We start from the raw sequence: 20,042 nt of genomic DNA on the forward strand, positions 1-20,042 counted from the left end.
GTCTCACACAGGATAAACCCAAGGTGAAACACCCAAAATACATATAAATCAAATTAACAAAGATCAAACACAAAGAACAAATATTAAAAGCTGCAAGGGAAAAATAACAAATAGCACACAAGGGGATTCCCATAAGGATAACAGCTGATCTTTCAATAGAAACTCTTCAGGCCAAGAGGGAATGGCAAAGCATACTTAAAGTGATGAAATTAAAAAAAAAAAAAAAAAAGCCCAGATTACTGTACCCAGCAAGGATCTCATTCAAATATGTAGGAGAAATCAAAAGGTTTACAGAAAAGCAAAAGCTGAGAGAATTCAGCACTACCAAACCAGATCTCCAACAAATACTAAAGGATATTCTCTAGAGAGGAAACAGAGAAAGGGTGTATAATCTCAAACCCAAGATGATAAAGTAAATGACAACAAAATCATACTTATCAATAATGACCTTAAATGTAGATGGGTTGAACGCCCCAAACAGAAGACAAAGACTGGCTGAATGGATACAAAAACAAGACTCCTATATATGTTGTCTACAAGAGACCGACCTCAAAAAAAAAAAAGGGGGGGGACACATTCAGACTGAAAGTAAAGGGCTGGAAAAAGATATCTCATGCAAATAGAGACCAAAAGAAAGCAGGAGTAGCAATACTCATATCAGATAAAATAGACTTTAAAATAAGGCTATGAATAGAGACAAAGAAGGACATTACATAATGATCAAAATTTCAATCCAAGAGGAAGATATGACAATTATAAATATAAATGCACCCAACATAGGAGCACCACAATATGTAAGACAAATGCTAACAAGTATGAAGGGGGAAATTAACAATAACACAATAATAGTGGGAGACTTTAATACCCCACTCACACCTATGGGTAGATCAACTAAACAGAAAATTAACAAGGAAACACAAACATTAAATTATACAATAGGCTGGTTAGACCTAATTGATACCTATAGGACATTTCACCCCAAAACAATGAATTTCAACTTTTTCTCAAGTGCACACGGAATCTTCTCCAGGATAGATCACATCCTGGGCCATAAATCTAGCCTTGGTAAACTCAGAAAAAAAATTTTTTTTTCATCATTCCAAGCATCTTTTCTGACCACAATGCAGTAAGATTATATCTCAATTACAGGAGGAAAACTACTAAAAAATCCAACATAGGGAGGCTAAATAACACGCTGCTGAATAACCAACAAATCAGAGAAGAAATCAAAAAAGAAATCAAAATATGTGTAGAAACAAGTGAAAATGAAAACACAAGAACCCAAAACCTGTGGGAAGGCTCATTGCAATACAGGCATACCTCAAGAAACAAGAAAAAAAAGTCAAATAAACAACCTAACTCTACACCTAAAGCAACTAGAAAAGGAAGAAATGAAGAACCCCAGGGTTAGTAGAAGGAAAGAAATCTTTAAAATTCGGGCAGAAATTAATGCAAAACAAACATAAGAGACCATAGCAAAAATCAACAAAGCCAAAAGCTGGTTCTTTGAGAAGATAAAGAAAATTGACAAACCATTAGCCAGACTGATCAAGAAACAAAGGAGAAAAATCAAATAAATAAAATTAGAAATGAAAATGAAGAGATCACAACAGACAACACAGAAATACAAAGGATCATAAGGGACTACCATCAGCAACTATATGCCAAGAAAATGGACAACGTGGAAGAAATGGACAAATTCTTAGAAAAGTACAACTTTCCCAAACTGAACCAGGAAGAAATAGAAAAGCTTAACAGACCCATCACAAACACAGAAATTGAAACTGTAATCAGAAATCTTCCAGCAAACAAAAGTCCACAGCTTCACAGCTGAATTCTACCAAAAATTTAGAGAAGAGCTAACACCTATCCTACTTAAACTCTTCCAGAAAATCGCAGAGGAAGGTAAACCTCCAAACTCAGTCTATGAGGCCACCATCACCCTAATACCAAAACCCGACAAAGATACCACAAACAAAGAAAACTACAGACCAATATCACTGATGACCATAGATGCAAAAATCCTATGGATCAATGGACACCTTATTTTGACAAAGGAGGCAAAAATATACAATGGAGAAAAGACAATCTCTTTAACAAGTGTTGCTGGGAAAACTGGTCAACCACTTGTAAAAGAATGAAACTAGAACACTTTCTAACACCATACACAAAAATAAACTCAAAATGGATTAAAGATCTAAATGTACAACTGGAAACTATAAAACTCTTAGCAGAGAACATAGACAAAATCCTCTCTGACATAAATCGCAACAGGATCCTCTATGACCCACCTCACAGAGTATTGGAAATAAAAGCAAAAAGGAAACAAATGGGACCTAATTAAAATTAAACGCTTCTTTACAACAAAGGAAACTATAAGCGAGGTGAAAAGACAGCCTTCGGAATGGGAGAAAATAATAGTAAATGAAGCCACTGAAAAAAAAAAAATCTCAAAAATAAACAAGCAACTCCTGCAGCTCAATTCCAGAAAAGTAAACGACCCAATCAAAAAATGGGTCAAAGAACTAAACAGACATTTCTCCAAAGAAGACATACATATGGCTAACAAACACAAGAAAAGTTGCTCAACATCACTCATTATCAGAGAAATGCAAATCAAAACCACAATGAGGTACCATTTCACGCCAGTCAGAACAGCTGTTATCCAAAAGTCTACAAGCAGCAAATGCAGAGGATGGTGTGGAGAAAATGGAACCCTCTTACACTGTTGGTGGGAATGCAAACTACTACAGCCACTATGGAGAACAGTGTGGAGATTCCTTAAAAAAACTGGAAATTGAACTGCCATATGACCCAACATGGAGAAGACAATGGCACCCCACTCCAGCACTCTTGCCTGGAAAATCCCATGGACGGAGGAGCCTGGTGGGCTACAGTCCATGGGGTCGCTAAGAGTCGAACACGACTGAGCAAATTCACTTTCATGCACTGGAGAAGGAAATGGCAACCCACTCCAGTGTTCTTGCCTGGAGAATCCCAGGGATGGGGGAGCCTGGTGGGCTGCCATCTGTGGGGTCGCACCGAGTTGGACACGACTGAATTGACTTAGTACTATGACCCAACAATCCCACTGCTGGGCATACACACCAAAGAAACCAGAACTGAAAGAGATACATGTACGCAAAAGTTCATCGCAGCACTGTTTATCATAGCCAGGACATGGTAGCAACCTAGATGACCATCGGCAGATGAATGGATAAGAAAGCTTTGGAACATATACACAATGGAGTATTACTCAGCCATTTAAAAGAATACATTTGACTCAGTCCTAATGAGGTGGATGAAACTGGAACCTATTATACAGAGTGAAATAAGCAAGACAGAAAAACACCAATATAGTATACTAACACATATATATGGAATTTAGAAAGATGGTAACAATAAGCCTGTATGAGAGACAGGAAAAGAGACACAGATCTATAGAACAGTCTTCTGGACTCTGTGGGAGAGAGCAACGGTGGGATGATTTGGGAGAATGGCATTGAAACATGTATATTATCATATGTGAAATGAATCTCCAGTCCAGGTTCAATGCATGATACAGGATGCACGGGTGGGTGCACTGGGATGACCCAGAGGGATGGAATGGGGAGGGAGGTGGGAGGGGGATTCAGGATGGGGAACATGTGTACACCCATGGAGGATTTATGTTGATGTATGGCAAAACCAATACAATATTGTAAAGTAATTAGCAGTCCAATTAAAATAAATAAATGTATATTAAAAATGACTAATTTCCACGCTGATGAATGGAGACACATTAGACTTGGTGCAATTTGAGACTCAATGATTGTTCCCTATAATTCAGACCAGTACTATCAGCTCTCTGCTAAAAACTTGAAGGGCATCACCTGTACCTCCCACAGTTTTCTGTATGTATCTCTCTCCTGTGAACTCTAACTAAATAGAGTCATAAATCTCTCTTCTTGGGGAGACTGTTTGTCTTTGCCTAGGTACACCTTCCATGTATGTGTTGGAAACTATTTCTAGAGTTGGAGCAATTGTAGAACTCTCCTTGCTTGCTCCCTACCTCAGGAACCCATCCTCCATACTTTGGCCAATTTATGGAAAGAACTGACTCATTAGAAAAGACCTTTATGCAGGGAAAGATTAAGGGCAAAAGGCAAAGGGGAAGACAGAAGATGAAATTGTTGGGTGGCATCACTGACTTGATGAATATGAGTTTGATCAAGTTCTGGGAGTTGATGATAGACAGGGAAACCTGGCAAGCTGCACCCCATGATATAGCAAAGAGTTGGACATGACTGAGAGATTTAACTGAACTGAGGACATCAGAGAGCATGCAGAAGTCTTTGGGGTCCTGTCAAGCCTGTGGCTCTGGTGGGAGTGGTGAAAGATTTAGGTGGAAGGGGAGGCTTCCCATCCTCTGGTGCAGGTCCTTGAATCCAAGGCAAGGAGCACAAGATTTTGAATGTATTACCAAATATTGTTTTCTAAAAAAAAAAAAAAACTGTTTTCTGCAGGAGTGAGAACTTTGACTGAGTCTATTCTCTAGATTTTACTGAGGGATGTGGAAGGGATCTGGAGTGGGCTGAGTCTGCTAAAGTTAGATGACCAGCTACTGGAGGGCTAGGCTTATGGTAGACTTTCTGCACTAGGTGAAAAACAAATCCAGTGAAAAAGTGTCCCTTCTGGAGTGTACATGCCAATGTATCACATTGTTTCAGCAGATCATTTCAATGGTGTTTTGGGGCAAGCAAGAAATGCATGATGGGTGGTTGGCTTTTGTCAATTCTTGTAGGTAGTTCGATGACTAAATATATGGTTACTTAATTGCATGGTTGGAATTATGCTTGGGAAAGAAAACTAGATGAGGTCCAGACATATTTCGACATTGAATAGCAAGCATAGGAAGGTTACTAAGGCAACTATAGGTAATTTAAACATGAGGGGCCAAATGGAGAAAGATTCATTTAACGGGCTGAGATTGAAACATACAGGTTGCCATAGTTGTTGCTATGACAAGTACCCATAACAGCTACTTGTTGCTAAGCTGGAGATGTAGGAAACTTGACTAGAGGCCAAGAACCTGTACAATTTTCTTTGCAGTGTGATTTCAGGGGAGAAGTAGTTGACAAGGAAAGGCTGACTGGTAAGGCTGAGGAAGGGAATAATCTGAGCCAGTAATCATTACTGCTTCTGAGAGCCCAGAAAACAGAAGCATCCACTCAGATTTCTGGGCCAGTGTTCAGAAATAGATGTCATTTGGCTTGAATCAATATTTAGCCTTGGGAATGGCAGCCATAACCTCTAAACAGATTTCCTTCTCCCAAGGTGGCAGAATAATTCATATTTGTTCCAGACTCAGGAACCCAGAAAGACCTCTCAGGGCTACTTGCTCTTTGCAGGCACACACGCAATCTAGAAAGTGGAATTGTCATCATGGTGCCCATTTTTCAGATGAGAAAACTGAGGTTAAGACACTTGGTCAAGCTCACACAGCTAAGCATGTGAAAAGCCAAGCACAAACCCAGGGTAACAGTCCTCAAATTGTGTGTTTTTGCTCCAGGCCCATTGGGAGTGGTGGGTGGTGATCTGGAAGCAATGCTTAGGCAGAAGAAAACAATATTCACGTTTAAATTGAAGAAAGTAAGGAAAACCACTAGAATATTCAGCTACGACCTAAATCAAATCCCTTATGATTATATAGTGGAGATGAAAAGTAGATTCAAGGAATTAGGTCTGTTAGCCTGAAGAACTATGGATGGAGGTTTGTAACATTGTATGGGAGGTGGTCATCAAAACCATCTTCAAGAAAAACAAATGTGACAAGGCAACGTGGTTGCCTGAGGAGGCCTTAAAAACAGCTGAGAAAATAAGAGAAGTGAAAGACAAAGGAGAATGGGAAAGATATACCCAATTGAATGCAGACTTCCAGAGAATAGCAAGGAGAGATAAGAAAGACCTCATAAGTGAATAGTGCAAGAATTAGAGGAAAAGAACAGAATTGTAAAGAGTATAGATCTCTTCAAGAAAAGTGGAGATACAAGAAGAACACTTCATGCAAAGATGGGCACGATAAAGGAGAGAAAAGTCAAAGACCTAACAGAAGCAGATGAGATTAAGAAGAGGTGACAAGAATGCATGGAAGAACTATACAAAAATGGTCATAACGACCGGGATAGGTATGATGCTGAGGTCACTCACATAAAGCCGGATATGCTGGAGTATGAAGTCAAGTGGGCTTTAGAAAGCATCACTACAAGAAAAGCTAGGGAAGGTGATGGAATTACAGCTGAGCGGTTTAAAAATCCTAAAGAATGAGGCTGTCAAAGTGCTGCATTCAATATGTCAGCAAATTTGGAAAGCTCTGCAGTGCCCACAGTGCTGGAAAATGTCAATATTCATTCTAGTCCAAACGAAAGGCAATTCCAAAGAATGTTCAACCTATCATGCCATTGTGCTCATCTCACTTGCTAGCAAGGTAATGTTTAAATTCCTTCAAGCTAAGTTTCAACAGTTCATGAACTGAGAATTTCCAGATATACAAACTGGTTTGAGGAAGCAGATATCAAATTGCCAACATCCATTGGATCATAAAGAAAGCAAAGGAATCTCAGAAAAAAACATTTCCATCTGCTTCACTGACTATGCTAAAGACTTTCACTGTGTGGACCACAACAAACTGTGGAAAATTCTTAAGGAATGGGAGTACCAGATCAACTTACCTTTTTCCTAACAAGTCTGTATGTAGGTCAAAAAGCAGCAGATAGAATCAGACATGGAACAACTGAAAGATTTAAAATTGGGAAAGGAGAATGACAAGGTATACATTGTCACTCTGCTTATTTAACTTATATGTAGGATACATCTTTCAATATGCTGGTCTGGATAAATGCCAAGCTAGAATCAAGATTGCTGGGAGAAGTATCAATATCCACAGATACGAAGATAATACTACCTTAATAGCAGAAAACAAAAAAGAGCTAAAGAGCCTCTCAATGAGAAGAGGAGATGAAAAACTACCTTAAACTCAATATTCAAAAAACTATTCACAAAAAGATTGTCAACATTCATGACATCCAGTCCCATCACTTCATAGCATATAGATGAGGGAAAAGTGGAAAAAGTGGCAGATTTTATTTTCTTGAGCTCCAAAATCACTATGGACCTTGACTGCAGCCACAAAATTAAAAGACACTTGCTGCTTGGAAGGAATAAAGGCTATGAAAAACCTGCACAGCGTATTAAAAAGCAGAGACTCACTTTGCTACAGAGGTCTGTAGTGTCAAAGCTATGATTTTTCCAGAAATCAGGTACAGGCATGATATCTGTAAGAAACAGTGAATGCTAAAGCACTGAGCTTTTGAACTGTGGTGCTTGAGAAGATTCTTGAGAGTCCCTTATACAACAAGGAGATCAAACCAGTCAATCTGAAAGGAAATTAACTACTGACCCCTGCTGTCTCAGCTGAGGCATCTACTGAGGGCCTCCAGGTGGAAAGAACGGATGGTTCCACTGCAAAAGTGCCTGATCATGGCAGCTCCAAGCAAACAGTTTGTATCCCCACCCATGGAGAAACTCAGAAAGACTGAAGGCTCTGAGTACCCTGAGTCTCCTGATACAGGCGTTGCATTCTCCCCAGCAGCACTGGAGGCCAAGCAAGGGGCATTCTAGGCCCTGGAGAAGGGGGGTGTCTCAGGGGTCCACTGGGGCCACCAGTTACCAAGTAGGACTGGAAAGGACAGAGCAGGCATACGTGGCAGAGAGCTGGTGACAGGGGTGTGGAAACAAGATGGAACCAGCTCTGCATGAAGTACCTCACCCAAACTCCCCTGGAGGACAAGCCCAGTGATAAGATCATTTGAGATGGGATGAAGACAGTCTATTTCATTACCCCTCATAATTCCTCTGAATGAGGAGGTGGTGGAGTTTGTGGGTCATCACAAACTCTTCCATGGCCTAGACCATCTCCCAGTCACTATCCTTGGGGCTGCCTCTCCCCAGCTTCAGTCATGTAGTTCTGGAAGAAACTGACAATCATGTGTGCTGCTGGGTCAGGGCCACACGACCATGTAAAGCCAATCATAGGACAGCATGGCCCTGCCAGGATGGCTGATCTAGGATTGTACACATGATCTGAGGTGGGTCATTCAGAGAACACCCTTGAACTCTGATGTCTTCAATCTTTTCTTTCCTTATTGGAGAAGCCTTCAGGATATAAAACCCTAGGGCAGGTAGCTTGGACTCCCTCACTAGGTGTAGAAGCCTTAAGGAAGAAAGTTGTCAGGCTAAGACCATCAAAGAAGAGGGAATGAAAGTGTGAGGGTGTGGAATAGAGACCTGATGACTTCAGATTTCTTGGGTCCAGTCACTGAGATCTTTGTATTTGCTCTGATTCTTGTGTCCTGGATTCCCAGAATCATTTAAATGAGTCTCCCATTTCCTGGAAGCCAGTTGGAAGTGGGCTCCTCTCAACTGTGATTCAGACTTGGTTCTAGATCCTTCCCAAACATTGTACACCTCCCAGACACAAACAGAGGCACCTATTTGTTTCAGCACCATTACAAGTAAAACATTTTATTCTTTATTGAAAATAGGGTGTTCAGACCACAAAATACAGTTCACCAGCATCCTGGGCAGGAGTACCCGAAGTGTGATTTAGTGTTTGCTTGGAGCGGCCTTACCGATTCCTGAACCACTCCAAGCATTTATACTGCCTGTGCCAGGCCAATCCTGTCATTTCCTCAATTCAGGACTGAGAAATACAGCCTCAGGAAGTCGTCACCCAGCATCCATGTCTCTCTAGATGTCTTCACTGTGTTCTCTATAAAGGTGGTATAGCAGTGGCCTCTAGAATCCTGGGGGAGTCAGAGACACACACCAGTCAGCCTAAGCCCTTACGTGCGACTCCCAAAAACATCCAGACCAAGCACAATTCTTGGTTTTATTTCCTCTTTTGGTAAGTATCAAGGGATTTTCTCCTTAGCAGGGGATATGAGAGTTCATCCACAACTGAAGGGGCCAAGATATGTGGTTGCCATGAGGAAGGGTGTGGGGGAGAGGAGGACTGGGAGTTGTGGATACAGAGGAATGATAAACCACAAAGTCTTACTGTAGAGCATAAAGAAATATATTAAATATCCAGTGATAAACCACATGAAAAAGTATAAGAAAAAGAATATATATTTCTGTATGCGTATAACTGAGACACATTGCTGTGCAGCAGATCTTAACGCAACCCTGAAGATTAGCCACACTTCAATAAACATTTTAGAAAAGAAAAAGAGTGTCCATAGTTGTACTCTCTCCCTATTTATTTCCTTCTGACTCCTGCTCCTTGGTTTCCCTGCAGAGAATTCTGGTTCTCCTCCTGCATCCCCACAATTTGTACTTAATTAAAAAACTCTATTTTGTATTGGAGTATAGCTGATTAACAATATTCTGAATTTCAGGGGAACAGTAAACGTACTCAACCATATACATCCATGTATCCTGGTTGCAAAAATACCCCTCCCGTCTGGGTTGTCATATAATTAACTGGAGTTCCCTGTTCTACACAGTAGCCCTTTGTTGGTTATCCATCTTAAATAGAACAGTGCCCACAACACATTGTTGAAGATTTAACTTAGAAATTCTGGGAAGCCTCCTTTGGCCCACACTCACCCTCTTTGGCCACTCCAGGCTTGGTTGGGTAATGTACTCTGGTTTTCCAACCCCACCGGACAGTCCGTAGCCCTCATCACCCTGAGTAAGTCCCCAGTGCCCCAGTGCAGAGCACCTTGGGATGCCATTTGCATGGAATCCAGTGCAGTTTTGCCCAGAACCAAGCGACCCTCCATATGGCTCCATGAGTTTACAGTTTTAGAATTCCTGAAATTCCCTCCCTTCCTCAAAGTCTTCTTTGAGCCCATCGGCCAGCTCTGAACTCCCCTAGATAGCTGACATGAATTCTCCACCCTATGCTGGGGCTGAACAATCACTGTGTACACTTTATTTACATTAGCATCCAGCCTTCCCACAGAGGGGTCAGGTATCCTAACTCATAAAGGGGGCACCCAGCCAGAGCTAGGGGAAGATGCATCCGAGAATGAGAGTGACTGTGTAATTTATCATCCAAACCAGGAAAACTGCGAGAAGGGAAGGGAGACTGTTAATCCCTATAGTGGGACAGCACACTGGGAGTATCCCCAGCCATTCTCCTTGTCACATGACTTATTTCAAAGACTGCTAGAGCTGACCTCCAGTGTTCATCCATCTGAGGGTTCAGATTGAACTGAAGCTCTTTGAACAATGAGGAACTGAGTGATCCCATCTCCTATTGATTCCCACCATGTCAGCATCGTGTGGTGTCTCCACATTTATTTCAAGATGATCAGTGTCCCAGATGGCTCTTTACTCTCAAGTGGTTCCTATTGTCAGAGTCTGGCCAGCCCCAGGGCTCAGCAGCATCTGCAATAGTGTGAGATGGCCTGCAGAGGGCACCCTCTTCCACGTAGCAGCCCAAGGGTTCTGCAAGTTCCTATTTGAGAACCACGCCTCAGGGTCCTCTCCTCACCTTGAGGATGTAAGCTTGAGCTGGGACTGGGTAGTTGATACCATTAATCGTGAAGATAATAGAGGGCAGGGTACTGACCATAAAACATGAAACAGTGCTATTAGAGACAGAGAGAGAGAGAGGTTGGCACTGGAGATCCTTCTTGTGTATGGAGACTGGGAGTGACCCTGGGGCATGACCCTTCACCTCGGAATCCCTTGGCGTGGCACCAATGAGTTTCTGGATGTTATTGACCAGTCTTCTTGGGCCAAAGGTCAGTGATGTCTCAGTATCCACGAAGGGCTCACAGCCACCAGAACAAGCAATAACCTTTCTTTTCATGGAGATGCTGAGAGACAGTGTGACTGAGAAGGATCAAGGTCACTCTGAGTCTCCCTAGAGCTTGCCCTTTCCTGACTGTCTTCTAAACAGCCCTTTGTCTCTTGCCCTCTTTTCCTTTGCTTGTGACACGGCACCTTCCTTGACATTCTTGAATGCAGTACTTGAATACACCAGGCTTTTTTGCACCTTGACACAAGCTGGTCTTCCTTCCTAGAGGAGGCCCCTCCCCTTTGACTAGCAAATTTCTTCTCATCTTCCAGATTTCAGCTAATTGTCATGGTTTCAGGGAAGTCTTTCCCCTGCTGTTTATCAGTCTCCTTTCTTGACAGTCTCTGTAGACACTTCCTCATGTCTAGCATGTACCAAAGTCACAATTCACTATGTGTGTGTCTCATTTCCTGTGCATCTGCCTTCTTAATGTTAGGGCAAGTTTTACCTCATTGCTTCCTTAAAGTGCCTGGCACACAGTGGATTCCCAATGCTTGTCTGTATAGTGAGTGAATGAAGACTGTGAGAATAATGAATGAGAAACATCCATAGAGCTGTATCTGATTGGGAACACATAATGGGTTAATCGCAGGGTGAAGATGGAGATTCACGAGGGCAGCTGATTCTCATAGTGGTGGGAGAGAGGGCCTCCTCTGGGAGAGGGTGTCTGCCAGCACTGCTCCTACAACCAGCTCAGACCCTGAGACCCCGGCCAGGAAATACATGACTAGCCCACAGAAACTCCAAACGACGGGTCAGCTTTTGTCTGAGGGTATTACACAGAATTCTATCAATTATGCCTCTTGTCCTCAGGCCACTCCTGGATTCCACCTTCCTGATTCTCTGTTATAGCCCCTGCCCCACTGTGTGCCCATGAACTTGATGTGTCTTTTTTTATTAGTTGCTTTCACATCTTAAGACTCCAGCAAATCTCTATACACTTCTCAGTAGTTGCTCCCTTAGGAGACCAGTTCTCACGATTTGCTCAGGACTTTGCCTGTTTTTAAACTGACATTTATCTGTACTGAGAACTTCCTTGGTCCCAGGTAGCCCCGGACAGTTGGTCATCTTATACCTCTGTTCAGGATGGAGAAATTCTCCCTGATTCTCTGTTCACCACACTGTAGAATCCTCTAACCATGATCCACGCCTCACAGGGCAGTGAGTGAAGCCCTCTCCCAGCTGCACAGACCTCTCCGGACCCTTTTAGGACCCTAGTCAGAGAGCTGATCAGAAGGCCTGGGGATTATGAACGCATGGGTTGCTTGTGTATCTATGTGCTTGTGTGTTTGTTTGTATGTGTGTTTGTGTGTGTCTGTGTGTGCTTGTGTGTCTCTGACTAGCTATGCATGTTTTTATGTGTCTCTGTGTAAGAAGGCAATGGCAACCCACTCCAGTACTCTTGCCTGGCAAATCCCATGGACGGAGGAGCCCGGGAGGCTGCCGTCCATGGGGTAGCTAGGAGTCGGACACTACTGAGCGAATTCACTCTCACTTTTCACTTTCATGCACTGGAGAAGAAAATGGCAACCCACCCCAGTGTTCTTGCCTGGAGAATCTCAGGGACGGGGGAGTCTGGTGGCTGCCGTCTATGGGGTCACACAGAGTCAGACACGACCGAAGCATCTGCGACTGGCGTGCTAATCACAGGCGGCTGCGACCGGCGCACTAAGCACGGCCAAGAGGAGTTACCCCACGTCTGAGGTCAGGGGCAGCGTCCGAGAGTACCAGACTGCGACGGTGCAGGAATGGCTGAGAAGAGCTACCCTGCATCCGAGGTCAGGGGGGGCAGCCGAGAGGAGATACCCAGCATCCGAGGTCAGGGGTGGCAGGTGGGGGAGCTACCCCACGTCCCCACGCCCGAGGCCAGGGGCGATGGCTGGGAGGACGAACCCCACGTCCAAGAAGCTGTGGCTGCACCAGCACAGGAGGGCCTAGAGGAGCTATCCCACGTTGAAGGTCAGGAAGGGCAGCGGTGAGGAGATACCCCTCGTCCAAGGTAAGGAGCAATGTCTGCTCTTTGCTGGAGCAGCCATGAAGAGATATCCCACGCCCAAGGTAAGAGAAACCCAAGTTAGACGGTAGGTGTTGCAAGAGGGCATCAGAGGGCAAACACACTGAAACCATACTCACAGAAAACTAGTCAATCTAATCACACTAGGACCACAGCCTTGTCTAACTCAGTGAAACTAAGCCATGCCCGTGGGGCAACCCAAGATGTGCGGGTCATGGTGGAGAGATCTGACAGAATGTGCTCCCCTGGGGAAGGGAATGGCAAACCACTTCAGTATTCTTGCCTTGAGAACCCCATAAACGGTATGAAAAGACAAAATGATAGGATACTGAAAGAGGAACTCCCCAGGTTAGTATGTGCCCAATAGGCTACTGGAGATCAGAGGAGAAATAACTCCAGAAAGAATGAAGGGATGGAGCCAAAGCAAAAACAATACCCAGCTGTGGATGTGACTGGTGATTAAAGCAAAGTCCAATGCTGTAAAGAGAAATTATGCATAGGAATCTGGAATGTCAGATCCATGAATCAAGGCAAATTGGAAGTGGTCAAACAGGAGATGGCAAGAGTGAACGTCAACATGCTAGGAACCAGCAACTAAAATGGACTGGAATGGATGAATTTAACTCATATGACCATTATATCTACTACTGTGGGCAGGAATCCATCAGAAGAAATGGAGTAGCCATCATGATCAACAAAAGAGTCCGAAATGCAGTACTTGGATACAATCTCAAAAACGACAGAATGATCTCTGTTCGTTTCCAAGGCAAACCATCCAATATCACAGTAATCCAAGTCTATGCCCCAACCAGTAATGCTGAAGAAGCTGAAGTTGAATGGTTCTGTGAAGACCTACAAGACCTTTGAGAACTAACAACCAAAAAAGATATCCTTTTCATTATAGGGACTGGAATGCAAAAGCAGGAGGTCAAGAAACACCTGGAGTAACAGGCAATTTGGCCTTGGAATACAGAATGAAGCAGGGCAAAGACTAATAGAGTATTGCCAAGAAAAATGCACTGGTCATATAAAACACCATCTTCCAACAACACAAGAGAAGACTATACACATGGACATCACTAGATGGTCAACACTGAAATCAGATTGATTATATCTTTGCAGCCAAAGATGGAGAAGCTCTACACAGTCAACAAAAACAAGACAAGGACCTGACTGTGGCTCAGATAAGGAACTCCTTATTGCCAAATTCAGACTTAAATTGAAGAAAGTAGGGAAAACCACTAGACCATTCAAGTATGACCTAAATCAAATCCCTTATGATTATACAGTGGAAGTGAGAAATAGATTTAAGGGACTAGATCTGATAGACAGAGTGCCTGATGAATTATGGATGGAGGTTCTTGACATCGAACAGGAGACAAGGATCAAGACCATCCCCATGGAAAAGAAATGCAAAAAAGCAAAATGGCTGTCTGAGGATGCCTTACAGATACCTGTGAAAAGAAGAGAAGTGAAAAGCAAAGGAGAAAAGGAAAGATATAAGCATCTGAATGCAGAGTTCCAAAGAATAGCAAGAAGAGATAAGAAAGCCTTCCTCAGCGATCAATGCAAAGAAATAGAGGCAAACAACAGAATGGGAAAGACTAGAGATCTCTTCAAGAAAATTAGAGATACCAAGCGAATATTTCATGCAAAGATGGACTCTATAAAGGACAGAAATGGCATGGACCTAAGAGAAGCAGAAGATATTAAGAAGAGGTGGCAAGGATACACAGAAGAACTGTACAAAAAGGATCTTCATGACCCAGATAATCACGATGGTGTGATCACTGACCTAGAGCCAGACATCCTGGAATGTAAAGTCAAGTGGGTCTTAGGAAGCATCACTATGAACAAAGCTAGTGGAAGTGATGGAATTCCAGTTGAGCTATTTCAAATCCTGAAAGATGATGCTGTGCAAGTGCTGTACTCAATATGCTAGCAAATTTGGAAAACTCAGCAGTGGCCAGAGGACTGGAAAATGTTCATTTTCATTCCAATCTCAAATAAAGGTAATGCCAAAGAATGCTCCAACTACTGCACAATTGCACTCATCTCACACGCTAGTAAAGTAATGTTCAAAATTCTCCAAGCCAGGCTTCAGCAATACGTGAACCATGAACTTCCAGATCTTCAAGCTGGTTTTAGAAAAGGCAGAGAAACCAGAGATCAAATTGCCAACATCTGCTGGATCATGGAAAAAGCAAGAGAATTCCAGAAAAAAATCTATTTCTTCTTTATTGACTATGTCAAAGCCTTTGACTCTATGGATCACAATAAACTGTGGAAAATTTTGAAAGAGATGGGAATACCAGATCACCTGACCTGCCTCTTGAGAAACCTATATGCAAGTCCAGAAGCAACAGTTAGAACTGGACATGGAACAACAGACTGTTTCTAAATAGGAAAAGGAGTACATAAAGTCTATATGTTTTCACCCTGCTTATTTAACTTCTATGCAGAGTACATCATGAGAAACGCTGGGCTGGAAGAAGCACAGCTGGAATCAAGATGGCCAGGAGAAATATCCATAACCTCAGATATGCAGTGACACCACCCTTATGGCAGAATGTGAAGAGGAACTAAAAAGCCTCTTGATGAAATTGAAAGTGGAGAGTGAAAAAGTTGGCGTAAAGCTCAACATTCAGAAAACGAAGATCATGGCATCTGGTCCTATCACTTCACGGGAAATAGATGGGGAAACATTAGAAACAGTGTCAGACTTCATTTACGGGGCTCCAAAATCACTGCAGATGGTGACTGCAGCCATGAAATTAAAAGAGGCTTACTCCTTGGAAGAAAAGTTATGACCAACCTAGATAGCATATTCAAAAGCAGAGACATTACTTTGCCAACAAAGGTCTGTCTAGTCAAGGCTATGGTTTTTTCCAGTGGTCATGTATGGATGTGAGGGTTGGACTGTGAAGAAGGCTGAGAGCTAAAGAATTGATGCTTTTGAACTGTGGTGTTGGAGAAGACTCTTGAGCATCCCTTGGACTGCAAGGAAATCCAACTAGTCCATCCTAAAGGAGATCAGTCCTGGGATTTCTTTGGAAGGAATGATGCTAAAGCTGAAACTCCAGTACTTTATCCACCTCACCTCATGTGAAGAGTTAACTTATTGGAAAAGATTCTGATTCTGGGAGGGACTGGGGGCAGGAGGAGAAGGGGACAGAGGATGAGATGTCTGGATGGCATCACTGACTCGATGGAGGTGATTCTGAGTGAACTCTGGGAGCTGGTGATGGACAGGGAGGCCTGGCATGCTGTGATTCATGGGGTCACAAAGAGTCAGACACGACTGAGTGGCTGAACGGAACTGAAGATTCCATTGTGTGTATGTACTACAGCTTTCTTATCCATTCATCTGCTGATGGTCATCTAAGTTGCTTTCATGTCCTGGATATTATAAACATTGCTGCAATGAACATTGGGATACACGAGTCTCTTTCAATTCTGGTTTCCTCAGTGTGTATGCCCAGCAGTGGGATTGTTGGGTCATATGGCAGTTGTAGTTCCAGTTTTTTAAGGAATCTCCACACTGTTCTCCATTGTGGCTGTACTAGTGTGCATTCCCCCCAACAGTGTAAGAGGGTTCCCTTTTCTCCACACCCTCTCCAGCATTTATTGTTTGTAGAGTTTTGGACAGCAGCCATTCTGACTGGCATGAAATGGTACCTCACTGTGTTTTTGGTTTGCATTTCTCTGATAATGAGCCATGTTGACCAACTTTTCATGTGTTTGTTAGCCATCTGTATGTCTTCTTTGGAGAAATGTCTGTTTAGTTCTTTGGCCCATTTTTTAATTGGATAGTTTATTTTTCTGGAATTGAGCTGCAGGAGTTGCTTGTATATTTTTGAGATTAATTCTTTGTCAATTGCTTCATTTACTATTATTTTCTCCCAATCTGAAGGCTGTCTTTTCACCTTGCTTATAGTTTCCTTCATTATGCAAAAGCTTTTAAGTTTAATTAGGTCCCATTTGTTTCTTTTTGTTTTATTTCCAATACTCTGGGAGTTGGGTCATAGAGGATCCTGCTGTGATTTATGTCGGAGAGTGTTTTGCCTATGTTTTCCTATAGGAGTTTTACAGTTTCTGGTCTTATGTTTGGATCTTTAATCCATTTTGAGTTTATTTTTGTGTATGGTGTTAGAATGTGTTGTAGTCTCAGTTTTACAAGTGGTTGACCAGTTTTCCCAGCAACACTTGTTAAAAAGATTGACTTTACTCCATTGTGTATTCCTGCCTCCTTTGTCAATGATAAAGGTGTCCATAGGTGAGTGGATTTATCTCTTGCCTTTCTATTTTGTTTCACTGATATATTTCTTTCTTTATTCCAGTACCATAATGTCTTGATGACTGTAGCTTTGTGGTAGAGTCTGAATTCAGGCAGGTTAATTCCTCCAGTTCCATTCTTCTTTCTCAAGATTGCTTTGGCTCTTCGAGGTTTTTGTATTTCCATACAAATTTTGAAATTATTTGTTCTAGTTCTGTGAAAAATACCATTGGTAGCTTGATAGGGATTGCATGAAATCTATAGATTGCTTTGGGTAGAATACTCATTTTCACTATATTGATTCTTCTGATCCATGAACACAGTATATTTCTCCATCTATTAGTGTGCTCTTTGATTTCTTTCACCATTGTTTTATAGTTTTCTATATATACAGCTTCTGTTTTTTAGATAGATATATTCCTATGTATTTTATTCTTTTCATTGCAATGGTGAATGGAATTGTTTCCTCAATTTCTTTTCTATTTTCTCATTATTTGTGTATAGGAATGAAAGGGATTTCTGTGTGTTGATTTTATATCCTGCAACTTTACTATATGCATTGATTAGCTCTAGTAATTTTCTGATGGAGTCTTTAGGGTTTTCTATGTAGAGGATCATGTCATCTGCAAACAGTGAGAATTTTACTTCTTCTTTTCCAGTCTGGATTCCTTTTATTTATTTTTCTGCTCTGATTGCTGTGGCCAAAACTTCTAAAACTATGTTGAATAGTAATGATGAGAGGGGGCACCCTTGTCTTATTCCTGACTTAGGGAAAATGCTTTCAATGTTTCACCATTGAGAATAATGTTTGCTGTGGGTTTGTCATATATAGTTTTGATTATGTTGAGGTATGTTCCTTCTAGTCCTGCTTTCTGGAGGGTTTTATCATAAATGGTTGTTGAATTTTTAAAAAGGCTTTCTCTGCATCTATTGAGATAATCATATGGTTCTTATCTTTCAGTTTGTTAATGTGGTGTATTACATTGATTGATTTGTGAATATTGAAGAATCCTTGCATCCCTGAGATAAAGGCCACTTGGTCATGATGTATGATCTTTTTAATATGTTGTAGGATTCTGTTTGCTAGAACTTTGTTAAGGATTTTTGCATCTATGTTCATCAGTGATATTGGCCTATATATGGCATCTTTGTCTGGTTTTGTATTAGGGTGATGGTGGCCTCACAGAATGAGTTTGGCAGTTTTTTTTCATCTGCAATTTTCTGGACGAGTTTAAGTAGGATAAGTGTTAGCTCTTCTATAAATATTTGGTAGAATTCAGCTGTGAATTGTCCTGGGCTTTTGTTTGCTGAAAGATTTCTGATTACAGTTTCAGTTTCTGTGCTGGGTCTGTTAAGCTGTTCTATTTCTTCCTGATTCAGTTTTGGAAAGTTATACTTTTCTAAGAATTTGTCCATTTCTTCAAGTTGTCTATTTTATTGTTGCTGATAGTTGTATAGTTGCTGATAGAAGTCTCTTATGATCCTTTGTATTTCTGTGTTGTCTGTTGTGATCTCTCCATTTTCATTTCTAATTTTGTTGATTCGATTCTTCTCCCTTTGTTTATTGATGAGTCTGTCTAATGGTTTGTCAATTTTATTTATCCTCTTAAAGAACCAGCTTTTGACTTTGTTGATTTTTCTTATGGTCTCCTTTGTTTCTTCTACATTTATCTATGCCCTAATTTTTAAGTTTTCTTTCCTTCTACTAACCCTGGGGTTCTTCATTTCTTCCTTTTCTAGGCGCTTTAGGTGTAGATTTATGTTATTTACTTGAATTTTTTCTTGTTTCATGAGGTAAGCCTGTATTGCTATGAACCTTCCCCTTAACCCTGCTTTTACAGTGTCCCATAGTTTTGGGGTTGTTGTGTTTTCATTTGTATTCCTTTCTATGCATTTTTTTATTTCCTTTTTTATTTTTTCTCTGAATTGTTGGTTATTCATCCGGATGTTGTTCAGCCTCCATATGTTGAAATTTTTAATAGTTTTTCTCCTGTAATTGACATCTAATCTTACTGCATTGTGGCCAGAAAAGATACTTGGGATTATTTCAATTATTCTAAATTTGCCAAGGCTAGATTTATGACCCAGGATGTGATCTATCCTGGAGAAGGTTCCATGTGCACCTGCAAAAAAGGTGAAATTCATTGTTTTGGGGTGAAATGTCCTATAGATACCAATTAGGCCTAATTGGGCTATGGTATCATTTAAAGTTTGTGTTTCCTTGTTATTTCCATGTTTAGTTGATCTATCCATAGGTGTGAGTGGGATATAAAAGTTTCCCACAATTCTTGTTTATTGTTTTTTTCCCTATACATATATATATATTTTTTTTTTTTTTAATTTTGGCTGCACTAGGTCCTCATTGCTGCTCAGGACTCCTCTATTTGCAGCAAGCTGGGGCTACTCTGTAATTTCACTACACTGGCTTTTAAATCCTGTGTTTCTCTTGATGCAGATCACAGGCTCTAGGGCATTCAGTCTCAGTAGTTGTGGCCTGCCAGTTTAGTTACCCTGGGGCATTTGAAATTTTCCCAAGCCAGGTCTCTAACGCATATCTTAAGCACTGGATCAAAAGGGAAAACACTCTGGAAGGAATTTGAAATACATCACTTTTACATGAAACTTGGCACCATGGCCTATTTTTAAGGAGACCAATAGAGCATAGTCCGCTACTTCAAGCAACTTCCTGGGACCAGGACTGATTTAGGTTTCCCTCCCAAATGTCCCTACAGCATCTTGAAGCTGTCCCCACCATGCCACTTTGTTCTTGCTTGAGTTTCTGAAACCCACACTAGATCACAGCTTCCAGAGGGTAGGGCTTCACTTGACTCACTTGTAAGTATACGTCAGTAGATCTTGTCTCATTATACCAGACTCTAATGTCAAGACAAGGCTAACACAAA

The 20,042-nt window shown here is 41.6% G+C and overlaps 1 pseudogene; it reads right to left on the minus strand.

Annotated features, from left to right (window-relative positions):
• Nucleotides 1-8,729: 8,729 nt before the first annotated feature.
• Nucleotides 8,730-20,042, minus strand: part of LOC133241714 (pregnancy-associated glycoprotein 1-like) — a 37,696-nt pseudogene continuing 26,383 nt past the window's right edge.

The sequence above is a fragment of the Bos javanicus genome, chromosome 29, assembly GCF_032452875.1.
Source record: "Bos javanicus breed banteng chromosome 29, ARS-OSU_banteng_1.0, whole genome shotgun sequence".
In the NCBI taxonomy this organism is placed as follows: Eukaryota; Metazoa; Chordata; class Mammalia; order Artiodactyla; family Bovidae; genus Bos; species Bos javanicus.